This window comes from Candoia aspera, chromosome 7, assembly GCF_035149785.1.
Source record: "Candoia aspera isolate rCanAsp1 chromosome 7, rCanAsp1.hap2, whole genome shotgun sequence".
In the NCBI taxonomy this organism is placed as follows: domain Eukaryota; kingdom Metazoa; phylum Chordata; class Lepidosauria; order Squamata; family Boidae; genus Candoia; species Candoia aspera.
In genome coordinates, this window is record NC_086159.1 from 43948113 (window position 1) to 43956824 (window position 8712).

An 8712-nucleotide genomic window follows, 5' to 3' on the forward strand; every position below is an offset into this window, starting at 1 on the left:
TCTTATTGACTTAAAATTCCAATTAGGGTCACTGTTAGGCTTCCATGAATTCGGAGAAGAAAACTGATGCTGCCAAAGAGCTCGGAGAGGCTCTTTATTCATAGGGGGCCTGTTCCATCTCTGATTTCCCATGTTTTCATTCCCTGGAAAAATGCATGGGGAAATACTATTGGGATGGAATTCCACTAAGGGTTAGAGTTAGGCTTCTATGAATTTGGAGAGGAAAACTGACATTGCCAAAGGGCTCATAGTGGCTCCTTATACATAGGGGACCTCTTCCATTTCTGATCCCCGTTATTTTCATTCCCTGGACAAATGCATGGGGAAAATACTATTGACATGATATTCCACTTAGGGTTAGGTTTAGGCTTCCATGAATTCACTGAGCTCAAGTACCAATAGCAAGGTACTCGGAGGGGAAGGCCTTTGACTACCTCAGGTTTCATCTGATCTAGGAAAGCAAAGGATAGTTAAAGGACAGCTTCCCTGGGGATGGTTAAGTGCATTCATAAGAGCATTCTTGTTTTCTTCAAGTCCACACAGCTCCCTTCCCTGGGCAAAGCACAGGACACCCAAAGCAGCTGGCACTGCTGAAGAGGTGATGCTCTGGGGGAGAAGGAATACCCTTATTTACAAACCTGTGTGCTGAGTGGACTGGGCTGCTTGTCAGATCAAACCTGCAGGGAGTATGTTCCTGATTCCTATTGTAGAAGTCTAGTCTTATTCATAAGTTTGGTTGAAAGCTCTGGACACAAAATACCTTTAAGTCCCACCCTCAAGATCCTCAAGAAAGCCCACTCAGTTTATATTATTTGTACGTTTAGAAAGGGGGTTCTAACACATTCAATGGAGCATGTTTAGAATTTTCTCTGAACCAGTGATCCTGATAATGCTGAGTTCCTAACTGAACATTCAACTGAATATCTTCCATATCTCTGTCTCATGTACATGAAGCTTGGGAGTGCAACAAGTGGGATTCATGTGGCCCCTTTAAATGCACATGCATTCATCTGTTTCTGTTGGGAAATAATTCTTCCCTTTGCTGTCCTGAATCTACTGCCAATCAATTTGTTGGATGCTCTTAAGATGAAGTATTTTGAGTAAGGAAGAGAAATCTCTGTTTTTATACCAATCATAATTTTGTAAAGCTCAGCCATATCTACCACCACCATCCTATCATCTTGTTCTGTAAACTAAAAATTCCCGAAAATTGTAGTATGCCTTTTTGGGAGCTATCATGTTTGATAAGAAGCTGAATATCTAAATCAAGTAGGTGCATTCATTACTTAGTTTGCATTATTAGAAAATAACAATTAAACATACTCTGAGACTATGTTAATGCTTGAAAAGTAACACAAAAGTGTGGTCTACATTCAAAAACATCTCCCTGAGAGCAAGCATATTTTGTTAAATAAATGTTTACAGAAAAAGTTGTACCTCTAATTCCAGAAGCAGCTTCGTTCTCTAAATGTTCTTAATAGGCTTCGTTCTATTCACAGATCTATGCTTTGTGTAATATATAGCCCAGTGAATTAACTGGAAGAATCTAACCAGAATTACCTCACATTTTCCCTACAGAAAATTGTATAAAAACAGTTAGTTGTTATATCAGGTGTGTGTTAAAGAAATAGATGGACATCTTAATTGAATTCCAGAGTAATCACCTAACTGTAGGTTCTGGTCAACTTTTGGTGGCCAGGGACCAATTTTTTTTAATAAAACCTTTTAGGCCTCTAAAAGCCATAGGGATGGTGGTGACATGGTTACACAATTGAAGAAAATTGGTCATTTTTCTAGTTTTGGGACCAGGGTTAACCTTGTATGGCTTTAGAAGCTAAGCAGGGTTAGGCCTGTTTAATACTTGCCAGGGATATTGTAAGCTACACTGAGAAGTCAAAAATCATTCCAGAAAAAGGCAGTGGCCAACCTCTTTGGTATTGCTGCTAAGGAAACTAGAGTGAATTGAGCCAGCTCAGCCTGACTCAAACTAGGGGTGATCCACACAACTGAGACTGTATATAACTGGGGTGAGCCTTTTTTGTAAACAACAACAACAACAAAACCCTGAATAATCAGTGATTTCACACAATTTTGGAGGGCTCAGGGAATTCAAAAAATGGGGCCACACATAGTGTGCAGGCTGAAGAATGCCTATCCTGGCCTCGTGGAAGATGCTTTATGTCTCTTCTGTTTCTGTTTTTTAAAATTTCCTTTAATTTAAAGGGACTTTCACATGTACAGTTTATCTGCAGAAAGTACAAATGATGCTGCTATATTGTAATGGTATGGACAAATAGAAAAATACTTCTAATGTCTTGAATAACAGTGACAGGTGCTTTTATTAAATTGATTTTGTTTGATTATGTGCCATCAAGTTGATGCTGACTCTTAGTGGACACATACATAGATTTTCTCCATGATGACAGACTTCCATTCTGTCCCTAACCTGGTCCTTCATCACTCATCACCACTGTAACTGACTCCGTCCACTTTGTTGCTGGTTGTGCTCTTCTCTCTCCTTTCCCTTTCCCAGCAATAGTGCCTTCTCTAGAGAGTGAGGTCTTTGCATAATGTGTCCAAAGTAGGATAATTTGATCTTGGCCATTTGTGCCTCCAGTGAGAACTCTGGGTTGATTTATTTGATGATCCAGTTGTTTGTTTTCTTGGCTATCCGTGGTATTCTTAGGAGTCTTCTCCAATACCAAAGTTCAAAAGTGTCAATGCTCTTTCTGGCTTGGTTCTTCAAAACCCAACATTCTCTTCCACAGAGTGTCACAGGGAATACCATTACTTGTACAATTCTGATCTTTGTAGGTATAGGCACATCATGGCAACTGAATATCTTTTCCAAGGCCTTCATGGCTGCTTTATCAAGTGTTAAGTCTTGGGTATGCTTTTTGACTGTTTGTTCCTTTACTGTTGACTTTTATTAAAAAGTTTTTTTAAAAAGCTATACTCAATACAAGGTGCCATTTTCTATTGTTAAAATACAGATTTCCCTTCCAAATCTAGCCATGACATCTTAAAACTGCATCATTGTAAAGGAAATTAATTTAAAGAAGGCTCCTGCACTGGCAGAAACTGTAGATCTTTTTGGTCTACATACTCGTAGCTCTCTGAGCTGATTAAGGATGGACAGTTTCACTGGTCCTGGGAACTACCCTGCAAATGACTCTAACCTTTTGAAATCTGTCTCTCTGCCTTTCTGAGCAAAAATAAGAGAAATAGTTTATGGAGGCACTCTAGACAATTCTGCAAAGCACATAGCTCAGATGATAAGAGTTCGCAATTAAGTATTGAAAAAGAATGGAAAAAGGAAGCACTGAATTAGCATAGTAGCCATCACCTCAGAGATTAACTATTCTGATGAGCTGCTAAACAGGAAGTATTGTATTTATTTATATCTCCTCCAAAAATATATGAGGTGTTTCCTAAACTGATTAATGTGAATTGCTCCTATGAAGAGGGTTGGAATGTGCAGCTGTGCTCAACCATCTGATCCTTCAGGAACTGAGATGGATAAGCAAGAACATATAGTGCAAACAGATGAAAAGACTGAACAGCCAACTCCAGCATAATATTGCTTCCCAGGCAACTCTGCAAGAGAGGTCACAAACAATCTGTTGATAATCCAAAAAGGAGCCTACTTGCCTCTTGAAATAGTGAGGTAGTCACACTACAGCCATAGATAAGAATTGATAAAGTCTCCTTTGAACTGAGCTTGACTCTCAATGACTTCATAGACAAGTCCTTGTAGTTTTCTCTTTAATTTCCCAATCTAGCCTACAGTTTTTTGGGATTTCTTGGGGACAAGGGGTCCAGGGCATTGGGCCAGAATGGTAGATGAGCCTGTTTTGTGAGAGTGTATTATTATCAACAGCCTCAATTATATCCTGCTTTGATATTTGTGGTTTTTTGTTTGTTTTTGCTTTATGATGTTGATTTTTGCATGGTACATATTTTCAGTGTTCTTTTGGAGATCTTGATTTTCTTTGAAAAGTTGTTCACTGCCCGGAGTTGCAAGCTGTGAGAGGGGTGGCGTATAAATGGTTTAAATACATATGCATACATGCATACTAATCAAGTCAGATTCTGTTTAGTTTTTTGATATCAGCCGAGGTCAGCTACATGCCACTATCCAACAGTGCACAGTCACAGAAAAAAAACTTGCTACATAATAAAGAGTTATCCTGCCATTTGGACTTTTTTACTTTTTTATTCTTATTTATATTTATTCATTGGAGTAATTTTATATTTGTATATTTTATTTATTGTATGATTGTTGTTTTAATTAATTATTGTAAACCTCCCAGAGTCTTCTGATTGGAGGAGATGGGCGGGAACAAATTGAATGAATGAATAAATGAATGAATGAATAAATGAATGAATAAATAAAATTACATTTCTGCAATAAGAGTCCTTCCCCAGTGCCTTGTAAATACATTACAAATACGTTCAAGCAACATATTTTTCGTGCCACATCTCCATAACTTTGCCTTCATCTCATCCCCAATCCATTAGTGAGACAGACTGAAGTCATCCTTGGCTTTCCAGTGTTAAGTACAAGAGCATTCAGCAGCATTTGCAAGATGGGTAAACTCTTACATGCTTTGCTCACCATTTCCTTGGTGGTGCAGTCATGGGGCCCATAGCAGGTGGGATCAGCTGAATATTTAATTGACTGTTTCAGACTGAGGTGTCCCATTTCTGATCATTCTCAATTGCCACTCTTTTGTTGTTGTCTCCTATAGCTTCTCTCTGTGGCTTTGGGCACTTCCTGGCTGTCTCTCTTTCCACAATCTCAACTCCCCTGCTAGTGTTGCACCTTCAAGGATGCAGCAAGTTGTCCTCTTGCCTCATGCCAGTTCTGAGTAAATTGAGCAGCAGGGCAGAAAGTTAACTACTAAGAGAGGGCACTGGCATGATCAATTTATTCAGTTTCATTCATTAGCTACCATTTGATGCTGTTGTGAGGAAATACAGAGTGAGGGAGAGAGGGAGGGAAGGATTTGGGGGAGGGGGGAGGGAGAGAGAGGAAGCAGGGAAGACCCAAGTGAGTGAACAAAGAAAAAACTTAGGGGTGGGGGAGGAAGAAGAAGGGAAGGAAGGAAAGCCTTGGCAGGAGTGGGGCTATCTGGCAGAGCCAGAGAGAACAATTGGCTTTAAGCCAGGAGATTTATCGCCTTGCCCTGGGCTGCCCTGGAGGTGAGGCTGAGAAAAGTTGATGTTCCCTCACTCCACCTGTTTTGTCCCAAAAGAGTGAGCAAGGACAACCACCTTCTGTAAGCTGAGAATAAAGGTTTTGTGCAAACATTTAACTCTGCAAAAATCAAATGACTTTCAGATGACTCTTCACACACCCCTCCCAAATTGAGGGGACTCAGCATTTGTGCATTTTGCACATTTGTGGGACTTTGTGTATAAGTGCATGCCTCAGCTCTCTTCATGATCACAATCACTTCCCTACCCTTAGCCTTTATTTCTCTGGACAAAGTGTGCAGAAGCTAAAAAAAAATCAGATCCCATGTCGTTTTCACATCACTGAAGTGGTTGGGGGATATTTTGCCAACAGCTGGTGACAAGTGGAGGAGAGAGAGATGAAAAGTCAAAGGATTCAGGCATACCCTTAACATACCCTGCAGGTACATTAGCAGGACAGCGTTTTTTTGGCAGCAAGCCAGAACAGAGGCAACAGAGACAGGAGAAAGATTAGCAATGGATGGCAAATTTTATGCCGGTATAGTTTCCTGGCAGCTCAAGGGTAGAGGGTAGCACCTTAACTCAGCAGTGAGAAAAAGCTCAAAATATTGAAGTAATGATAAATGATCAGTCCACAATTAGGTAGGTCCCAGATCAGGAAGTTACTATATATTTTCACTTCTTAACTTGTTTCAAGGGTTAAGAAGGACCCTTGATTGTCTAATTTTGCTTAGCGCTCTCTCTGTCTCTCTCTCTCTCCTGTCCAGTCTGATACCCTTTGTTCTCTGGCTACTGAAAGTGTCAACTCTTAGGGTTGTGTTTCTGGCTCCCCTAGCATTCCAACACTTCCCATTTGTTCCTCAGGAGCAACGTTTGTGCCAAATCCAAACAGTGCCAAAATCACACCAAGCATGCAGTAACATCACACAAATGCTGCTGTCCTGTAGTTAACCCCCAGGTCTGTCACAGTGCATAAGTTATGTTATTGGGGTGATGATGTCAATAAAACATTATTATTGTCCCCCTCTTTACTCCTGTGGACACTCAAGTCAGGGGCATCCAGAACATTAGTTTCGGGGCCAAAGCTCAGTTGCTATCTACTTTTGGGGGGGATTAGCTAGACCAGGGTTTCTCAACCAGGGTTCCGTGGACCCCTCGGGTTCTGCAAGAGGTCACTGGGCATTCTCTGAGAGATCACAATTTATTTAAAAAAATATTTCAAATTTGGGCAACTTCACATTAAAGAGGCAAGTTTCCTTCTTTATTTTTAGCTTAAGAACACTGTTAATGCATATATGCAGGCCTGCACATGAAACGAATACAATAATTTTGTAACTTCTGTCCTATATTTGAGCCTGAATGTCCCAGAGGCCTGAAAAATATTTCCAGGGTTCCTCCAGGGTCAAAAAGTTGAGAAAGGCTGCTCTAGACTAACCCCAGTACACATCCCCTACATGTTCCCTCTCCCCTGCCTACCACCATGGGCTTTTTATCCTCTCGATGGATAGATTTCAGTTCCCACAATTCTTAGCAATGACAGGGCTGGGTGGGGAATTCTGGGATCTGAAGGCCCATCCTTGATATCCTTCTGGAAGTCCCTCAAAATGTGGTTGTGTCAACTGACTTGGAGATCTCAAGGACATGGTGAACTAGTGAGGTGGTTACATTGTCTATAACATCAAATATCCTCTCTCCTAGTCTTTTAATAATAATATTGATGTTTTTAAATTGTGCAATGTTTTTAATATTGTTTATTTTATGGTTTGTTTTTTATTGTATGCCACCCAGAGTCACGTTTTGTGAGATGGGTGGCTATATAAATATGATGAAATAAATACATACATACCTGGAGGGCAATCAGTCCAGGGAAGGTCACTTTGAGGGTCCCAGTGTAGTCAATCTATACACAAGGGCTTTCAAAGAAAAGCATTTTAAACCAGATGACCCAAATTTCTATCAGTATTGTTACTCAGATGCCATTTTTGTGATATAGGCTAGTGACAAAAATAGACTGAAATCTTTCTCTGAGTGGCTTGGAGATTATGATATTCAACTTGCTGTGATTTTCAGTAAAATTAGTATCTATTTCTTAGAGATTATAGTACCCAAGAAAGTAGGAAAAATGCAGATTCTGATATATAAGTCTCCCTGATTTTAATGTGCTTATTTACATTTTCAGAGTTCACATTCCAGGCATTTAAAACTAAACATGAGTCAGTTTCTGAGAATATGTGAGCATTATTGCACAACAGCACAAGTGAAGATAATAAATGCAAAGGAAAGAAATGTAAGCAGTAATGTGCAAATAACAGTTATCCCAAAAGAGGTCATTTACATGTCTTTGTCATGAGAGAAAGATTAGGGCTTCCATTTCTGGGCTGCAAACAGATGTCTGCTGGGGGGTCAAAAAAGTCAAGATGGCAGCCCTAACCATGCCCTTGAACCCACATCTTTTAAGCACATAAAAAAGAGGTGGGTGTTTGATTGCATGGTTTTAGCCAACATCTTTACTTTTTTTACACCCCCCTCCCTGCGGACACCTCTGGCTGCAAAAATACAGACAACCGCTAGATAGGAGCAAAACTATATCTTTGTTGCCAACTAACTGTCATCTATATTTTTGCAGCTCATATCTGAAAAACATCTACATAAGGAATATTTACTGGGAAGTAAAATTATATGAAGAAAATCTTGCTTTTAAGAAGTACCAAGAATGGGACAAGTTGTTTCATTATTAAGGGCTGACTCAGAATAAAACAAATATTCAGATGCTTTTAGAATTTAGTTTACGTTGTTCTCAAATTAAAACAATACACAAATAAATGAAAACATCTTAAATTATTCTGAAATGTTTCTGAGGTATACACTAGATTAGGAAGTCAAGAAAGATCCCAGATGACAAACCACTTGCATATTGTAGCTAAGAAAACAACTTGAGTGTGTCCATGAAGTCAACTGGATTAAAGTTGGACACAAAGGAGACTTTACCTTCACCTTTGTACCTTCAAATGTCCATGGGCCAATAGACATAGATTTCTATCTTTAATAACACCAGACAGATGACACATGCTTCCTGCAAGTACATAATGGACAAAGTTTGCATTGCCATACTGTGACCCACATTTAGATATTTGCCCCCATCCCCCTTCTGCCTATGCCAATAGGCAAATCTTTGGAGCCAGAGTAAGGCCTATGAATAGTGGATTTCCCATCCCACTGAAATAATGCATGCAGACCTTTTCTCTGCAAAGTTTGCTTGCTTGCCTTTTATTTATAATAGGTTTAGATACTTTTAAGATATACTTTGAAAGGTTGAGTATATTCACACATAAGTGGATTATAATACTAATATGGCAGAAAAGTAGATGACAGCAAATAACTTCCATTGTTTAAAGAGCTAATTACAATCTGACAAATCTAATAATGTTCTCAAAATCATTTGAATAGATGTGCCTTTAGCTATTTACATAATATAATAGAGATACCTTTAAAATATCCTCTACTTAATGAACA